A 21,806-nucleotide genomic window follows, 5' to 3' on the forward strand; every position below is an offset into this window, starting at 1 on the left:
TCGGTTGTGCACACTGTTTAACCAATTAGTCCAGCGGGGGGATAGATATAGCTAGTCTCCTAAGTTGCAAAACACATTCTTTATTCTGGACGGCCGTTAGTCATTGTCTGGTGATGATAGACTGATCAGCTATCTTCACCCGTTGAACGTCCAATAGATCTGATTGATTCAATTTTGAATGTTTAACAAATCAATTTGTATGGAACATATGATTTGAAAGTGAAATAGCATGCTAAAATTGAACTCTTGTATTTATACACAGCACACGGCTGATGTTATTATTTTACAAAGCATGCTAGTTTTGAATATCCAGTTTATAAATGTTTATCTCGCTTTTGTAAATTGTTGCCCAGTAAAGATACAATTGTTTGGGGGGGGGTTGGATACAATTGTATAAACATTTCGAACAAGTACAAAAATATAACAGTTCTTTATATTTCTAATAAAACTGTTACAAACTCTCTCAAGAAATACTGATGTTCTTGAGAGCTGCTAGGTCGTACAATGCTCGAGTTAATCACTATGTGATGACCTAAACTGTGTTTATATAATACACAGCTGCTACAAATCACTTTAGGATATGCATTTTCAATTACTAATAGAAAATGATACATATCTCTAACTGAAATATACAAAGTCCAATCACTCAGAACGAACATATATCCATCCCTAAAAATGAGGAACAGACTTAATCTTCAAAATAGATTGTCTTTAAATACTGATGTTTCTGCAGATACTGATGAGCATCAAATCCTGATGGCTCATCAAATCCTGATGATATCCAAGATAGTCAAATCCTGAGCTTCTCCTGATCATTGAGAATCAGCACGTAACAATCTCCCCCAATTTATGCTTAATGTAATGAAGCATAAATTCCATTCTCAATGATGCCAAAACCAATTTATAAAATGTACAAGGAATAAGGTTTACTTCAGTATCCTAAAATAACTGACATTTGTTTCCAGAAATTTGTTTAACCTTTCTTCCACCTTATCTTGAAGGACTTTGACAAGCTTTTTCTTTAACTCTTTCTTCTCTTCAGTATCTTCCCCAAGCTGATAAATGGCTGATCTTAATTTAGAAATTGAACTCTTATTTATATTAAGATCACCAACTAACATAAAGCTTAAACTGACATCTTCATGATCATGACTGAAAGATAACTGAGGATTATTGAGAAAAACTTTCAGAACCGTAGCTCCCTTTTCCATCTTCATTTCTTGTCCAGTGTAAGTTCTGTACATAGGAACATAATCACCATTTTATTTATCTTCTTTATTCATGACTCTTCTTCTGATACTCTCAAGTATCATAGAAGACCAGTTTCTGGTAACTTTATCCTCAAACCTAAGAAGATAGTGAATATATTTCAACTCTATCACAGTCTTCATCAAGAGTTGCTGCAATGTAAAGCTTTTTACTGTACCATCTCTCAAGAAGTACATAATCTCCTCTCTGACATTATTATCATTTATCTTTCTGTATACAATCTTCACAACTTCAACTTTCTCAAGATGTGAAGGAGTAATTTTCTCACCAAGATTATCAGTCAGAGTATCTGTGTCAAGTAGATTAGACCTCAAAGTCTCTATTCCAGAATGACCAATACCTCCTCTAGTACGAGTTTTGATAAGCTTTAGTTTTTCATTATGTTCCACCCAAGAAGGTTTCTTGATGGACTTATCAATATCCTCCTGTTCTGAAATAGAATCCCTAAGTCCTGCTGACACAAATTCAATATGCTTGAATCCTTTAGGATAACTGAATGAATCGATATCTTTCCATCTTTTATCCTTCTTGCTGAGAAGAGCATACCCCGTAGATAAATCATGAATCTTCCCTTTTGATTTCTGCCATAGCTCTCTCCTTGAATTTAAAATTCTTTGCACATAGACATTACATGATTGATCAGCTCTCCTTTTGTCAATTCTTTCTTGTTCATCAACCTCTGAAATATGAGAACCAACTGTTGTATTAAGAACTGATTCATCCAATACTTTGATCTTCTTCTCATCAGTATCAAAGTCAGCTTTCAGATTCACAACATCAGGATCTGCCTTTTTCTCAGGATTTGTGTCTGCTTCAAGTGACACATTTGCATTAGTTACTTCAACTTGAGTAATGTCAGCAGTTGATTTCTTCTTTCTGGAGATAATCAATTCTTCAGTATCCTCAGCTTCTTATTTTACATCATTTCCTTGCACAGGAACAAAACCTTCTCTGAATAGAACATTCAGAAATGTAGAATCAATTGAAGAACCTCGACTTGAATTACAAATTCTTCCTCTTCTTCCTCTGGCTCTTGTAGTTCTTCCACCTCTTTTTCCTCTTCTTTTAGAGGTGTTTGCTTCAGCTTTAATTTGAGCCAATAACTCCTTCTGTTGCATAACTGCTTCTTCAGTTGTTAGATCGGGATATTCTTCAGTTATCATCTGTTGAGCAAGATTGAAGTTGTTTGTTTATCTCAACAATACTGGTTTGGATAACTCAACATAGAACAAGGACTTTGAAATAATCTATGTTCCACTAGGATCAGTACATATTGGATATTGGGTACATGCACAAAAGGTTTTGTTATCTGCAGTGAAGAAGACGCCAACAATGATCCGTATAAAGCTCATTAATATGTTCAAGCATCAGAGGAATAAGGTTGGAGTCATTCGAAGCAGTTGTCAGAATCAGTGTGAAGACCTCAAGAATTCCTAGTGAAGTTGGTTATATTTGGTAGAAGACTTAACAGTGGTTTGTACGGTATAATACGAAGGCCTAAGAGCGGAACTAGTCGTCTGTGAACCAGACCCATGCACGAGACGTCAGTGATCCGTGAAAGAAAACAGAGTATTATCTTTAGGAACACTGTTAAATGTACTCGAGGAGTCTGGAAATATATTAAGGTACAAAACCCCAGAGATTAGAAGTTCTGCAGAAATAGAGGAGTACAACCCGAGGATTTACTGGATTTATTTTTAAATCAATGGCTGATTTTTTATTAAATGAATAAATAAAAATCATCTCATTTATTTATTTAATTTTAGATCACAATTTGATATTAAAAATTGAATTTTTATTAAATGAATGAATTAATCTCAAAAGATTTATTTATTTAATTTAATTTAATATCAATATTTAATTTTGGTAAAATAAAATTAATGTTTGAATTTTAATTAAGTAAATAAATAAAATCAAATTTTATTTATTTACTTATTTTAAAGATAAATGTATATTTTATTTTATTTTCCAGAACAAATTTATTTTTATTCCAGCCAACCAGACTATGCATGCGTGATTCGGATTCACGAATAGAAATTGGCAGATGGTGTTGTTTTGGTTTCATGTAAACTACGTGGGTCCCAGGTGGAAATCAAAATAAATAAACCTCAGAACTAAGTTTGTGTGGCGCCCCAAAATCCGGGGTCAGGAATCTCGGAGGTCACGCCATCTAAGCTATTACAACCACACCACTCACACTACAATATATAATACTCACGCTTCACGACCCCACACTTATCACACACAGACACTTACAGGTTATTGAATTGGAAACGAACCATTCATAACTAGAGTAATTTCAACCATCAAGTGATAATTATTACAACCCAAAAGTGATTTAGTCTTACCGGGGAGTAACCTTTAAGTAAGGCTAGTCCTCCGACCAAATATACGTTTCTTGTTTATTACCTTACATAAGTCATACGGAACAGCTGGCCATTTCCTACCCATTTCCTGGCTGTGGTTCTCATGGCAGGCATCTTGATTTACTGTTGTGTTGTGTCAATTTAAGAAAACAAGTGTGAGCTATAATGCCCAGCATAATAAGGTACAGTATGAAAATGACTGTATGATAACTTACGTAAAACATCATATATGATACTTATGTTTTATTCGAAAATAGTTTTCTTTGGTGATACACACCTTCTTATGAAAACAATTCTTAAGGGATTTTAATATCCTGCGAATACCTTAATAGTAATCCCAGCACCTAGGCTTGGGTTACGGTATTGCATCACAATTCCAATTGGAAGAATTAGGACATTCGTTGGAGCCACCGCATACGATGATCAGTCATACTACGATAAAAGTAACCTTTTCTACTAGTAGAAGGACGACACCTTCGTATCCTGGTTATCACCCTTGCCGCATACGGGCTATGTGTCCTCATTTCGGGTATACACACACTTCGCAGGTCCTTAGGTACATATTTACCATCTCCTATGGTACCAGTAGTCTATCCAATACACGAAGTACTTGGATCCTACCCCTCCCTTGTCCTTTAGGAAATCCTATCATATCTCGAGAACTCGAACCACATCGAAGTTTCCCCCAAGCGTTTTGCTTGTTGATAGGCATAACTTTACTTTATATATATATGTACTTCCGAAGATTTCAGAGGAAGTACTAGGGATGTGAGTTGACCGTTGGCAACATATATTTAAATATGGGGAAAAAGTTTCTCTTTGAAACTATATTCAAAATATTAAATAAGTCGGGATAATATTCTCCGACGATCTGAAATTATTCGAATGATCATCAAAATCAGAAAGTAGTTTAAATCCGGTTCTATGATTTTTAAATCAATAATAACCCTTTAATAATTAATAAATAATCAAATGATAATCGATAAATAATTAAACCTCGAATGAGTTTACTTTCTAAAATAATACTTAAAATAATCTTCATCAACTAGTTTATGTCTACGTAGTTAATAATCTTTAATGATTAATCAGTTTTGAAATAAATAATTGTTGGGATATACTACTCCCATGATAAAAGAATAGGTACATAATATTTATTATTCGAACAATAAAATATAGTTGAGGGAATATGATCGTTAGGAAATCGTTTTAATAAAAGTTTGAGGTATTTTTAATGTCTCGTAAGTGGACGTTGAGTCCCTTTAAAACGTACTACTGTGGACTTATAACCGTCCTATAATATTACCGGAATGATTCCCGGGTTTTTATCTTAAATCCCGACCGACTCTCGATCTTATATAATATGTCACGCTTATAGCAGAATAAATATTTCACGATATATACTTATCGTACAACATCGCTACATTATGCGAAAATTCAACAACTACGTATCATGGCAAACATGGTATTTATGCAATGATAGTAAAACAATACTTTCACAACACAACAGTAAAATGGAGTTGGGTTAAACTTGCACGGGTATCTCGAGGTGGAGGATGCTCTAGGTTCCGCTCAGAAATCTATAACCATAAACACAATTCATTTCGTTAGGTCCCGTTCTAATTTACGGCGACTCGCACTCATGTGCTACTTATTATGCACCCTCTCAACTTATACTACCCTTATTATTCCTTTAAGTCATTATTCACATTATGGTCGCTTTATTTTTCTAAGTATCTTAGGTTCATTCTCATTATCGCCGTCGGCTCCGCTTATGGATTCTTCGGTTTCTAATCGCGCGGTCTCGGCTCCAATATTTTTATAAAATTGAGAACTCATTATTTTTACTTGAAATTTTTATGACAGTTAAGAAACTCAATATGTTACTCTCTGTAAAAATTTCATGATTTATGAACACTTTTAATTCGATCCTTTATATTTTCAATGTTCGTAATTCGTAGCAGTTTTTGTCGCGTAAATCACTTTTAGTAAAACGACCATAACTTTTGATCCATAAATCAGAATCAAGCGATTCAAGCGCCTAAACGATCCTTATAATATTTTCTATCATAATAAAGGGTTATTTTTTAAGAAACTACAGTTTACAACTTTGCGACTTTCTGCAAAATCTTAAAGTTATGATTTGTTGGTTTTAATGGAGTTACGTTTACGATCGGGGTTTCATTTACGCCTTAACTCTTAACACAACCACCAACAATCATCATTCATCATCAACACATAAAGTCCTCTCAAGAACATCATGTTCTTGAGGCAACAACAACCAACCTTAAATCTACTTAACTTAAACATCAAGATTTCATCAATACCACTTCTTAAACTAGGTTTACTACCACATACTAAATGGATCTAAAAATGAATCTTAAATAAAGTTGGGCCAAAGATTTTTACCTTTATTGAAAGCTTGAGATGTGTTCTTGAGGATGGTGGAGGCTTATAAGTGTTTGGTATGATTTTTGGAACCTAAATCCACCATTAAAATCAAGAAACCAAAGAGAGGTTACTATTCATACTATTCACTAGTGACTTTCTTGATTTTATTCCCCCATCAAACCTTGATAAAAAGAGATGAAAGAATTTTATTACCTTAATTTAATTGCTAGGAAGCTTGGGAATTAATGGGATAATTTTACCATGGCTAGAACTTGAGTTTTGATTTTGGATTTCCTCATTTTTCTTCAAGGGGCCGAAAGGAAGCAATGTGAATGAGGGGTATTTATGCTTGCTTCTCTTGGTTGCTTCTAGGAAATGGGGTGTGATATCTTCCACTTGATTTTTATTCTCCTAGGTTGAATCCTAGGTTTATTCTTGTTACAAATCTTGGGGACAAAATCCAAGTAGCTTGCTAGGTTACAAGCTAACTACATGGGTTAGCTTCCTTAGCACATTATTTTGCTAGCTAGCTTGATCATCCTATGGTTACCTTACTATTTGATAAAGTAACCATGGTTACTTTCCTACCATGGTTTAGTTTGTGCGTTACGTTTATTTAATCGTTTACGCGTTCGCTCGGTTGCTTAAATGTTTTCGTAATACTTACTCGTAAATGATTCGCGACGTAATTCCTTTCGTATTTATTCCTTATATTTTGAATTATCATACTTGAATATAAATCCGTAGGGTTTTAATCTTGTAATTATATTGTGATTCCCGTAATCCTCGGTGAGTCGTAAATACTGTCATTTTTCAAAGTTCATTTTCTTCGAAAACTAATAGCGTTTACATACACTCATTTGGTACGTATAATCATAATATCAACTCCGAAACTCATTTTCTCATGTACTACATAGTGTGGGCTCAAAAGTTTTTCCCGTCCGTCAGGGTTACTATTCATTAAACACTTTACAAGGTCTCAAAAATTCGAGTTATTACAGTTTGCACAGAAAGGAATTCCACAAGAGCTCGCATATAGTCTAGCAATCAAAGAAATCAAACTAAGAAAAACAAACAACAAAAGTAGTAGTATTGTTCGCAGCGAGGCAGCCACATGGTGGGACCCCTGGAAAAAGAACGCAACTGTGCAAAAGAAATGAACAAAGAGATTGGAAGGTTTTAATCATGCCGCGTTTAATCTTCTCCCAGGCGCATCACACGCGCGTGCGGCGCTTGTACTCCTTCCTGCTCTCATTTCCTGCGCGTGGAGAGCACGACAACATCTCCTACTTTTGGTTCTGTTGTGTTCGAAGTGAAAGCAAATGAAGTACCCTGTCTCCTTTTTATTTATTCATTCAACAACAGAAGAAACCAACTGCATGTTGTAGTCGCCATAGAAATTGTACGAAGTAATTGCAACTTCTCCTACTCAGTGTCACCACAGACAGAGTATCGCCATAGGCGATTAGTGTTAAGGCAAAGGCGGCTCCCTGTTGTCACCACACAGCTTTTACTCCCAACATTAGTCGCCACAAAAATTATTTCAAGTGCAATTCTACTGCTCTGATCGCAGTACAGGCTGTATAATTCAAAACAAATGGACAAGAGTCAAACACGTAGTATCTTTATCTCTCATACAATTCAACCACTATAAAACCAATTTTCAGCAGATTGGAAAATAACACTTCTCAGCAAAATACCATTAAAGCTCTGTAGAATTTTTCTTGTAGAGTGGGTTGATTTCATTTATTGAAATTAAGGAGAGAAGTGTTGCCCAATTTATTTCACACCATTAAAGCCTTTCAAACTTGTAACACTCATTATTTAAAGCTCTCTTGATTGAATTTAAAATCTTTTGATAGAAGCTCTTGTTAGGGCGGAAAACACGCGCTAATAATACACGCAAGTATACGCGTTCGCAAGTAATATATAATACTTTCTAGTTCGTTCCCACAGAGACTCAGACTAATTATGTTCAATTACACTTACTCACCAATGTATAATTACTTCTCAATGTCAAGAAAATATACTTAGATTTGATTAACTAATTATTAATTACTATTAACTACAAGAAGTAAGCACTTAATTGACACTTGAATTAACAATATTAAACACACATGAGATCACTACTTCATTACTACTTCCTTCAACAGTTATTGTTATTACCCTTAGCATGTAACAGTGATGACATTAATCGAACAACATGAAACTGATAAAAGCCAACTTTCGTTGTACTAATACCATTCTACCAAGCATCCACAATTAAGACAGAAGTTGAATAGGCATCAATTATGTTGAGACCCTATATGTCTACAGAATTTGACAACATAATGATTTAAGCAAAAGTTATTCCTTTCGATTACACAGGGCAAGTAAAATGGTTAGAGTTACCCACTAATCATGCATGCACATACATGAACCTATGCTAGCATGGCAAGTTCTAAACCTCAAGATCCACTGTCGTTTCACAAGAGATTAACACCCTATATTATATGTTCGCAACACACATAAGACGAATAAGCATAACCAATACTATATATCATACAATCATCACACACTATTAAACAACTAACTAAAGAATTCCATAGTAAATCCGTTACGACCCCATGATCACGATTAGCCCATGATAGAACTCATCCTCACCATGGGTTCATATGAAAACATAATAATAACACACGAGAATAACTAAATAAACTACTTATATTAAACCAGTGTACGTCACAAGAGTAAATAGGTTCAAAGTAAAGAAAACTAACATCCAATGTTACAACGAAATAAAGAATCACAAGAAACTATGCTTCCTCTTTGTTGTGATGTGCTAAAACGGTCTTCTTCCTTATCTCTTCGCTCCTCTATTGATACTACGATTCAACCCCACATGAAATGTCTCTGAAAACTACTTATATGGGAGTCCCACAAAACCCAGCTATCTCAGAAGTTGGAAGCTCAACAAAATTAGGAGTCTAAAAATAATTATTTTAATTTACGTCCTTGAGCGGCCGCTCAGCAATCCTGAGCGGGCGCTCAGCTTCCTGAGCGGTCGCTCAGCAGATCTGAGCGGGCGCTCAGACCCCTTCTAGAAAATACTCTGTTTTTGCTCCCGTTCTTTGCTGCATTCTGCTCCTAACTTCCCACTCGCAATGCCAAACACATGCGAAGGCTTATTCTTGATGAAATCTCTCCACAAATGCAAGTAATACCCTGAAATGCACAAACACTAGAAAAAATGCATTAAATACACAAAATACTTGATTTCAAGACATCAATACAAGATATTATAAGACGTTCTAAGTGGTATAAAATGCCACTTATCACACCCCCAAACTTAAATCGATGCTTGTCCTCAAGCGTCACAGACTCAAAAACAAAACAAAAACATGCATGAATGCAATCTATATGAAATGCAGTGATCCCCCTTACTACGACCAAACCAACGAACTCACGACATCTCAACAAATGCAATTAGGCGAATAAAGATCAATCAAATCATGCAAACTAACATACAGCCAGAAACGTGGTGTGTGCGGATGCTTAACAGATATGCTTCGAAACTAGATCAATTATCATAACTCGACTATCCTCAAAGTAATCTCATGATTATACGAAGAATAAATTTTAGGCACAAAATGACTTATAACACTTCAAGATTACTGGAGCTTATTACGGAATCATGCTTATTATTTAACACACAAACAAATGCTTATTTGACCGTGCAATGAGTGAGGTCCACAAAAGGCTTATACAATGACATCCATTTAGCGAGCGTTAGGTTAGCGGATCCCAGACTATAAAAGCCTTAGGTCACTAGGCACAAAGTCCCCTAAGAACTTAATAACTCGAATACCAAAGAGCCCACTCATTATCAATTATGCATTAACTCTTTATTATATTTTCTTCTTTTTTTTCTATTTTTTTTCTTTTCTTTTTTTTTTCAAATTTCTGAGCAAGTGCGTTTCGCTCCATCTTGCCCAACCCTAGACTAATCGCATAAAAATATGAGCCGGCTACTAGCCATTTGACGCCTAGCCACAATTAGCAATGAATTCCAATTTTTACTCCAATTTTTTCTATTCATGCCTTTTATCACTAAGAACCTATTATAAATTCTAAGCATAATCAATAGATTAACCTTGAAAACCATCAAACCATGACAACAATCTAGTCCTTAAGCATTCTCTAAGACTTAGTAAAATTATAGGTGTTTCTAGCATGCACGTCAACCTACAAGACTCAACATCACTTTAACGCTATCACTACACTCGCCTCAACATCACAAATCAATTAGTAAAGCAACGCAAAAGGGATCATGGTAAATGCATGAGCTAAATGGCATGATAAATAAAGCTATAATAATAATAAAAAAACTATATGGCAAAAATATGCAATTATATGAACTAAACTACCATGAATATGCAACTATATGACACACACACACAAAATATTCCTTAACTACCACCCCCAAACTTAAAATCTTCACTGTCCCCAGTGAAGGTAGTAGAAAGGAACACAGGGTATACCTACTCGGAGAGATCGTCATCATCACCCTCAGAGGGTGGAGTATTAGGAGGCGAATATGCAGAGTCCTCAGCAAAAACGGGCCATTGGATGTCAGCTCCAAGGCCTCTAAAAGCAGTCCCAAGTGCAAGGGTGAGCTCCTGAGCAAACCTGCTCTACGTCTCGTACATAGCATCCATCCTCCTCGACAGCCTCCTATACTGGGCATCAGCCATCCCAGTACCCTCCTGAGCTCTAGAAGAGCCCACCTCATCACGCCCCGGTCTCGCCATGATAGCACCGTGTGCTGGACGCCCTCCTGGAAGATGATAACCCAGCCCATGATCCTCAGGCTCTCCACCAGTCCACTCCTGCATCGTATTCAGAGTCCCGAAATCAATAGGAGCGGCCGGCAGCTGCAACTGCTCGTGAGAAGGCCACTGAACTCCTACTGCTTGGCAAAGCTTTGTAACAGTAGATGTATAAGGGATGTTCATGTGCTTCGCTCCCCTCAAAAACTCCATAATTCCTTGGTAGATGAAATCACCAAGGTCCACATAGTACTCCTCATTAAAAATACCCCATAACAACTGTGCTCGCTCAATTGTAATCTCATTTGCATGTGAAGTAGGCAGAATATTAGCACAAATAAAGGCATTCCATGCACGGGCATACCTATCCATCGCAATCTCCGGAAAATAACAATACTCGTTTGTCCCAGTCTTGAACATCCTAACTGTGCCCGACCTACAGAGAGTAGCACAAATCAAATCCAAGTCAAAGTCTTCAGCAGTCTTCTCATTCCAATTCTCCTTTGTGGGCTTCCTCTGTCGCTGCCCAATCACACGGCGAATCGCCTTAGGATTATAATCCACCGCCATCCCACGCACAATAGAAAACCCATTCTTTTCAGCTTTCGCGTTCGCATAGAACTCGCGAACCACGGTCATCAGAACAGCCTCTGGTGACTCACAGAAAGCAATCCAACCCTTTTCAGCGATCATCGGCAACAACTCACCATCCCTCCCCGATGGTAAGAATCCCCTCTCCTTCAAAATTGGCTTACCCAGAAGCCTAGTATACTCCTCCTCAGCAGCCCTATCAAACAAACGCGGTCTCGCAGCAATACCCCTCGAAGAATCAGCAGTAGGAACAGTGCTGCTCCTATCAATAGTCCTTGATCTCTTGGGTGCCATTGAAACTGAGAAAAAGTGCTTAAGAATTGTGTTCTTAAATATGGGAGAGAGTTTAAGGTTTGAAAGTGTATGGGGGAGTATATGGAATAGTTGTATGTATTTATAGGGTAAAGATTAGGGTTAAAATTTGATTAGGAGTGGGGTTGAGGGTTAAAAATGTGGGTAATGGGAAAATAATTCGTGGGTAGTGGGTTTGTGTTTGTGTTTTTGTATTTTCTAATTTTTTTGGATTTTTATTAAGCTTAAAAAATTTCAGGCAGTCGGGCCCTGAGCGGTCGCTCAGCAAAGCTGAGCGGGCGCTCAGCTTGCTGAGCGGTCGCTCAACAGAGCTGAGCGGGCGCTCAGGGACCTTCTGGAAAGAATTTTTCTTGGCCTGGTTTTTCAGATTTTTTTCTGGTTTTGAATAGGTTACGAACTTCTAAAGGTTCCTATAACAACAAATCTTGGGTTGCCTCCCAAGAAGCGCTTCTTTTTCGTCATTAGCTTGATGTATGGTACCTCGCTCAAGTTGACAATAAAACGGCACTAACCACTTCCCGGTTTGCCGTGTCCCCATAGTAATGCTTCAAACGCTGACCATTAACCTTGAATACTTGGCCCGGATCATTCTCAAAAATCTCCACCGCTCCATGTGGAAACACAGTTTTGACAATAAAAGGTCCAGACCACCTTGATTTCAACTTTCCCGGAAAAAGTCAGAGATGAGAGTTGAATAAGAGAACTTGATGCCCCGGTACGAATGACTTAGGATATAGCTTCCTGTCGTGCCACCTTTTCACTTTTTCCTTGTACATTTTGTTGTTCTTGTACGCTTGAAGTCAAAATTCATCAAGTTCATTTAACTGAAGTATTCGCTTCTTTCCAGCTGCATCTAGATCAAGATTCAACTTCTTCAACGCCCAGTAGGCCTTATGCTCAAGCTCCGCAGGTAAATGACATCCCTTACCATAAACAAGTTGAAACGGGGACATCACAAGTGGAGTCTTGTATGCTGTTCTGTAAGCCCAAACAACTTCATCGAGCTTTAAAGACCAATCCTTCCTTGACGGACAAATAACTTTCTCCAGAATGCGCTTAATCTCTCTATTAGACACTTCTGCTTGACCATTCATTTGCGGATGATAGGCAGTAGCAACACGATGATTCACATTGTAGCGCTGCATCATCGAAGTGAACTTACGGTTGCAGAAATGCGACCCCTCATCACTTATGATTACTCGTGGCGTTCCAAACCTTGTGAAAATCTGCTTATGAAGAAAATTCAACACTACATTTGCATCATTCGTCGGTAGAGCCTTGACTTCTACCCATTTTGAGACATAATCGACTTCCAGCAAGATGTACTGATTATTATAGGACGAGACAAATGGTCCCATGAAATCGATTCCCCAAACATCAAAGACCTCGACTTCAAGCATCACATTTAACGGCATCTCATCCTTCCTCATAAGATTCCCCACTCTTTGGCAACGATCACACCTTAAAATGAACTGATGAGCATCCCTAAATATAGTAGGCCAGAAAAAACCTGCTTGCAGAATACGAGCTGTCATCTTCTCACCACCATAATGTCCACCATAAACTGTGGAGTGGCAGTCTCGTAATATCCCCCCGTCTCACAGAATGGGATACATCTACTGATGATCTGGTCAGCTCCCTATCTAAACAAATACGGTTCATCCCACATATACCACTTCACCTCATGCAGGAACTTCTTCTTTTGAGCTGCATTCATATTAGGAGGCATTATATTGCTGACAAGATAGTTCATAATATCTGCGAACCATGGCTCCTCCTCCTGAACTGCGAACAACTGCTCATCCGAAAAAGATTCGTTGATCAATGTCTTATCATGTGAAGTAGCATCGGGATTCTCCAATCTAGAGAGATGGTTAGCTACTTGATTCTCAGTACCTTTTCGATCCTTGATCTCTAACTCAAATTCCTGTAGCAAGAGTGTGGCGCCCTCCAAACCTGGATCAGAAGTTTGGGGTCCACAACACAAACATAATATACCAACCTGTATAAGAATTATTATTTATAATGACCCTGTTTCACAAAACCACGGATCGCAACAGGTTAAAGTATGAAAACAAGCCACAACCTTAATTTATTACATCGTACCAAATCCCAACTAATATATCTTATAATTGAAATAAAATCATTCTTACAATCTAACTATCTCTTTACCGTATGAAACTTCTGCTAGCTCGATCCAACTCGACTGGAACCTTAGCCCGCACTTTGGACTGAGGAACTTCACTATCATCCATATTCTTTTCAACTGTAACATATATAAAAGAATCGCAAGGGTGAGCTAACTAGCTCAGCAAGTCATGATAACGATAACTGAAGTTAAACAATGATCAAAGGAGATGATTCAAAGGAATCAAGTTTCTTTTTAACTAATCATTAGAATTGGATATTCATTTTAAGTTTTAAAGACCAAGGTTAGGCTGCTGATCAGTCACGCACTAACCCCGAGCAAGCACACAGCACTGCTCTAATTACTGGATCCAAGGCACACATTGGCCTAACTTGACCATTGGTATGGTCTGACCACGAATCTGGTCCATATATATATAAAAAACTATCCAATCCTAAAGCAGTTCAATATGATAACAAGGTGATTCAATAAAACATGATCATAATCAATAATGTTTAAACATTTGCATAAAAACATAAGAAAACTCATGGATATCACGAGGATATATCAGGTTATGTATAAGAAACGGTTTTCCAGTTTGTAAAATGATTAGATATTTGACCAGTAATGATTTTTCGGGATATGGTTCTTTGATGTTATAAAGAATGATTGGAATATAAAAGTTTTAGTGTTTCAAATCATTCTCTTCCAGTGTTTGGGTGTTTGGTAGTTATACTTTTGAAGAGTAGTATTATATTTGTAGGGTTCGGTGTCTGATGATCAACAAAGGATGGGTTATAAAGAATAAGGCTTATGGCTCAAGATCAATAAAGTCAGGGTTCAAGGTTCAATGGTTTAAAACTCTTGTAATGTAAAACAGGAGTTAATATGGATAATAGCGACATGCTATAAAATAGTTCAAAAATATTGGTAATATATCTTGCAGAAAAGTTCAAAAGTACTTGTCTTATAAGGCTTTACAACTATTATTGATCAACTCTGAGCCGACTCTGCTGATCAGGCTCTAACGTCCAACCACTAGATCCTAGTGGATTCGACTTTGACACTCAGGTCTTTCTGTTGAAATTCTACTGAGTCATTGACTGACCACTATGTTATCTTTAGTCCATCGTCCACTTTCAGGTTCCCGACTATAACCTACAGGGTCGAAAATACCCTACGTTAGACGTCTAGGCATGCTTGACATATCCTCGATACTAATTCTTACTCAACGATATTTAAACCTGACTCGTAATTATTCATATTAGAATAACACAGAAAATAATTAGGGTTCACATTCTCGAAATCGATCCAGTGTTCATTTTCAGAAAATACGTATACTTGTCATTTTACGAAATTAGGGTTACTGTGTTTTGGTTAAAGCATACAACATAACATACAATTAGGTTCTATATAAAACATACGTATATGTATACACTAATCGAGTAAAGACAAAACGGAGCAGTCACCGGAGTCGACCGAGAGCCGCAGGCAGCGGAGACTACCAGGCGACAACAACAGAACAGGGCGGCGGTAAAATACCGGAGCACAGCGGTGACACGGACGGGAAAAGAAGGGAGCAGGGAATAGAACAGGAAATGGGAGTAGCCGAGTAAACTGAGATAGAGAAGAGGGGATTGATGTTTGTTTTTGTTTGTTGTTTTTTTTATTAATTTATTTCTCAGCTGTACCAAGCAGTACTGTACACCTGATAGTACAATTGTTAGTACAATTCCTGTTATTCAAACGCGTATTATTGAATAATTACGAAAATTTAAAGGTCTCTTTTTGCCTCGAAATTCGAAATTAACGAAACTAGGTGCGAATAAAACAGCCCCCGAAAATTACGAAAATATTTTTAAAATATCATAAATATCCCGGAGGTTATAAAAACATAAATTTCGTAATTTTAAAATAATTTCTGAAATGCAATTTAAACTCGTATTTCTCATTTAATGAACCGAGGTGTACTTAAAACAGATTCAGAAAATCACGAAAATAATCTTAAAATATTACAATTATCCCGAAGTTAATAAAAACATGAATTTTGAAATTTTTAAAATGATTTTTAAAATACACTTTATATCCGCTTTTATCAATGAAGAGAAACAACGAGCGCGTGAAATTAAATCCGAAAATTTCCAAAATAATTTTAAAATTCTCGGAATATTCCAAACTTAAATAAATATGAGTTTCATAATTTTTGAAGAATTTTAGAATTAAATATGGATTTTACAAATAAGAGCATTCAGAAAATCATTTAAAGATAAATAATTAATAAAATATTGATTTCTTAATTTTATAAAATCCTAAAAATAATTATTGTAGTTATAAAATCATAAAAATAATTTTTGAAATATTCCCAATATTTATGCAAATAAATTTGCACCAAATGCACTTTTGAAAATGAAAACCTTACAATACGGCTCCATAATTAATCACATGAACAACCCGATATATTATAAATTACGCCTATATAATAGTCAACCAACACAGAGCGGTCAAAACCAATACACATATTTTATTTAATAATTTCCGTAATAATCACATATCTAAATAATTCAAAAACACACGAGTCGTTATATCCTTCCCCCCTTAAAAGGATTCTGTCCTCAGAATCTTATCTAATTAATTAAGTGAGGATATTTGTCAAGCATATCCGACTCAAATTTCTAAGTAGACCCTTCTACTCGAGGTTTCAAACGTACTCACAATAGGTATGCACTCATTTCCAAGGGCTTGCCTTTAACAATCAAGAATTTGGATTGATCACTATATGCAGAACAACTTGGACAAGAGCCCCATTGGCTCCTGATCAATTACTTAATTCAAACCCAATACTTTTCACTTTAATATTGACAAGTAAAAGGCATTAGGTATACACACTGGTGTGACGGTCATATCATTCACGAATAACTTTATATGTATTTATCCATACCTCGAATAGTTCACTAATTTTAGAACTTATCCTGTCCCTTCTACTCAGACTTATCCAGTTTCTTATAAGACGATACTTTTACTAACACTACTGGTCCTATTTCTATATTCATATTCTTTCTCAATATAATTTCGCCTTCTTTCTTTGTCTACTCCGAGCTGCTTTAATCAATATCATTACGCTCTTGGTGTGCTGATCTAACTTAGAATTTGACAACTTTCTTTCTTCCACTTTATTTTAATAAAAATGGGGACCTATACTTACATTCACATGAAGCTTGGTAAAGTGGCATTCCAAAGCTGACATCGCTGATAAATGATCATTCCAGTGTTTCTTTAAAACTCCACCTCTCAACATATTTTTACCTTTCCTGAATCACTTTCATACTTTGATTCTCTATTCAAGGATGATAGGCAGTACTCGTTTTCAACCTGGTTTCCAAACATTTAAACATCTCTTACTCTTTCCAATTCGTTTACTAACTCCTCGGTAGTCTTATTTATATCAAATCCTTTCTGTCGACATAAGGCATCTGTTACCATACAGCTTTGTTTAGGTAGTCGTTAATGGATTAATTCATAATCTTTTGTTAACCTTGGTCAAAATTTTATTCTTGAAGACTCAACGTATAGTTGCTTTCCTTCGGATCTTCGGAGAAAAATCTTTGGGCATTCCATGCAGGCTTTCTCATTCTTTGAATAACTGAGGATGTTATCAATAATTATAATTTGCTTACCCAAGTACTCCTTATATACCACGTTCCTTAATTCCTTGTAGCCACCTGATATACTTGTCATTTCACATAATATCATCAGAGCTTGCAATGTTCTGAACTCACTTTGGTCATAATCTCTGATATTTTCTCAGGTCAGATTTTAAGTTAATTCTCAATACATAACACACTTCTTAAATTAGGTCTTATAAGTAATCAATTCTTTATAGGGTCTCACTTCTTCTTATTCATTATTTTGTTAGACTCCTGATAATCAGTACATACTCTTATAATTTCATTCCTTTTCTCCATGAACATCACTGGTACTTTTCACGATTTACTTCTTGTAAAACCATTCCCTGGGTCTGCCTTATCCATTAAGCCTCCAATAATTCACCTTAATTCCTTGACGTGTCCAACACTTTCTAATCCATTTTAAAATATCCTTCTTATACCTGGTTATCGCTGTTTTTCTTTTATTTCCATATATCTTGACATTTCTTCAATAAACTAAATACTTTATATTATGAATTTCCTGTGGGATCTCATTTCTTAATTCTCCTACTTATAGCATCCAAGTGCTGGAAGAAAACCTGGAGATATCGTGATCGTTCTCCTGGGCGCATAAATTTCCTCTTACTAACTGCTAACATCGTGATCCATTATCTTCTCTTAACAAATTTGACTGAAAGGTCATACTATCCATCCTTGCACTTTTTGGATTATAAACTCTAACTTTCAATTCCAACTTCTAAAATTCCATAGATAATTCTTTTGGTATAGTTTTTATGTTCGTTCTCTCTTTTTTGCTTATTGCTTACCTCTACCTTTGCTTTTCCTCGTGAATACATATTTCAACACTTATGGCCCATATAGATTTTACACCTTTCTCCATACATATCATGTTTCCCCAATCTTTCAAAATGAATATTATTTCTATTCGTCCCAATTTATGAGTATGATACTTCTGCTCATGAGGTTTCGGTTGTCTGGATACACATACAATAATTTTATTGTGTTGACACACATTCTATTCCCTTATGAGAAGTATCACTATCAACTACCAAACCTCCTTAATACTTTTAAGTTGATAAAACAGGTGTTGTAACCATTCTTTCATTTAACTCCGTAAAACTTTCTTTACCCTTCTCTACTTCACATAAACTTCTTGCTTCTCCTAGTTAACTTCATCCAAGGTATGGCAACTTCCAAGAAGTCTTGCATAAATTTTCAATAGTAACCGGCTTATGATAACACTTCTTACTTTTGTTGGTGTTTCTGGTTTCCTTTCATTTATAGTAATTTTTAACTTCTGCTGAATCTCTTTTAACCCTTTCTACATTAAGTATTATGCTAAGAACTATATTTCATACAACTTCTTTCTTCTCCAACTTCCCAGTCATCATTAAATGCTTTGCATGGTCCTCCGTTGACTTTAAGTATCACAACTATAGCTTACCCGGATATTCCTTAAAGATTATGTCCATTAAGTTCTAATATTACTGGTATATTGGTTAATACAAATGACAATACGAGAACAGTACTTAGTTCCGAAAATTATCTTTGATATATCCATAGGTTTAATCTTTAATTGGTGAAATACCAAGTCTTAAATCAGTCTTATAAAAGTACTTTGCTTCCTTCATTTGATCAAATAAATCATTGGGTCAAGGTAACAGATATATGCTTTTGATAGTAAACTTGTTGAGCTTTCGCTAGTCGACGCATAATCTCATACTTCCATTTTCTTATTAACAATTAGTATTGGTGCACCTTATGGGATACACTGGGTTTAGTTGCTTCTTCTCCTAGCATTTCTTGCATCCGCTTTGCTAACTTCCTCGTTCTAACTGGTGCCATTTTAGGTAAGGCCGTAGTCACTAGTTTCATCTCAAGCGCTAAGTAAATCGCGAGCTTGTTTTCTTTATCGGGAAGAAAATTTTGGTAATTCGTCTGGAAATACATCTTGAAACTATAAAATCTTCAAATTCTGTTTACTCCTGACTTTTATTTATCTCATATTCACCGTAATGCTCACATCTTGATTACCATAATCATCATTAACAAATTCTTTACCTTCTTTCATCTTCTGAACCTCATCACTTTCTCATTTGGCATCCTCAGAATTTATCTTTTCATCACGACGGTCTGCTTGGACATCACGCTTTAATAGTTAATCCATTCCTTAGAATAATATCAAAACCTCTTATCTTCCATGATATCAATTCTTCACAACTTATTTCCAGAAATCTCAATTTCACCATTAGTACTCCCTTATTCAACACTTTCACATTCTTAACTTGTTAATCCTTTGATCCTAATCTTATCAACAAAACCTTGAGAGATAAACAATTAAGTTTCTCTCACATCTTTTAATATTTTAACGCATAAGGTATTCACCCTAATCATCCATGTCATTACGTACGTATTCTGAATGACATATTTCACAAGAAAATCGCAATTTCTCGTTCCCGGAGACGTATTCCTCATTGGAGTAGATTTTCTTGGCACTTAATGGATTCTTCACTGGGGCTAGTGATTTATAATCCTCGTCATGTGCCCGTGTTTCCTTTTCATGCATAAGAGGTAGATGGAACTTCGTCCGCTTGATTAAGGATACATTGATTTCTGCTTGAAAACCTCTTGCAAAGAACGACAGTACAACGAAGCAACTAGAAGGATTCACAATTCAACAAAATTGAAAGTTGAAAAGAAAGAAGAAACAAGGATTTGAATATGAATGAGACAACCACATTGGTACTTAAGATGGCCAGTCTTTCATACCATATGGCATACAGCACATGAGTAGGTGGCGTCCCACCCGACTCTTCGTCATTCTGACAAAGTGTCTCACCATCACACTATTTGTCCCAATCAGAAAGCAAAACTTGAGGGAAGCAAATAAATTTGAAAGGAATGGAATATCCTCCTTTTCGATATCATGGAAAAGAGTTTATCTGAGAAAAGAAGTTCATACTTTTTTTTTAAATTGAGAAGGAATATACGCAGTAATATTGAAGACAAGAACGATACCGTTGGTTACCATCCATATTTCATTTGTATTCACTTTTTGAGCTTGTTCGATCATATCCCGATTGCGTCATATAACAACTTTAGAAAGTCCGCTGAAATGTCTTCGCAAATTAAGCATTATGGTAGATTTCTATTTGTCACGTCTTGCGTCTTTAATATCGCACCCACACGGATAGTACTTTAACAATTCGATCATAATGGCGTTCCTTACCAGGTAACTTCAAGATTCTTCTTTTAATTTCGAATAACCACGTACCATTCAACATAACGATCTTCTTTTATTTTTCTTTTTTTTTAATAATATTCTGCTTTTAGAGAGGTCTGGAAATCTTTCCAATCTTCTGCGATCGTGCTCCGGTTTCTGCTAAATCAATGAATTCTTCGAACTCTGATAGTCCTAATACTTGAATGTATGGTTACTCCGTACGCTGATTCTGTTATAAATTTTATCAAACAATACTTGTATTTTACTGTTAGCATTAATCAACTTCTTCATAATCATAGGTTACTTCGTTCTCGAAATTAGCAATACTAAGAATGAAACACCATCCTTCCAGGTAATCCGGGCTTTCTAACAAACAAGAAACTCAAATAGCAACTTGACAACCAATGTTTAAAAATCATTTTATTCGAAAAGGCTTTTAGAAATTTGTAAAAGAAAATCTTTTTCGAAAACTTGTTTAAAACTTTAGAAAATCACAAACCTGGTTGTCCTTACTATATGAGTTGGTTGTTATCCTTCCGACCTATGACAAGGTACCAAATTAATGGATCGATCATATAAAAGTCCATTCGCTTCAATCTACCTTTTCTTCTTCATCGTATCCACTTATCTTTCTTAATCGACGAAACTTCAATTGTTGTCGCACATTATCTTATTCATAGTTTCACATCAAGGCTCCCATACTGGTGATACTCCCGACATTAGCGTTGCAGTAGTTAAGTAGAACAGGCTATCCAATAGTCCACAAGTCTATTTCATAAAACAAAGTTTACCCGTATCACATCACATCACTACTTTACATATCGCATTTATTATAGCATCATCATTTAATTTTACCAAAAATTCCAGATTTATACCTTTCTCTCTAACTCTTTCAAAATTCATCTAATTCATCCCATAATTATTCACGGGTGACTTAGTCACTAATTACTTCTTTTAACCCGATAACAGCTATCTTCTGAAACACTCAAATCTTCTCTCTAAACTTCTTCTCACCTTTATTTATCTCTTAAGCGCTCCCCATTTACTATAACTCTCGAA

Source organism: Apium graveolens, chromosome 11, assembly GCF_009905375.1.
Source record: "Apium graveolens cultivar Ventura chromosome 11, ASM990537v1, whole genome shotgun sequence".
Taxonomy (NCBI): Eukaryota; Viridiplantae; Streptophyta; class Magnoliopsida; order Apiales; family Apiaceae; genus Apium; species Apium graveolens.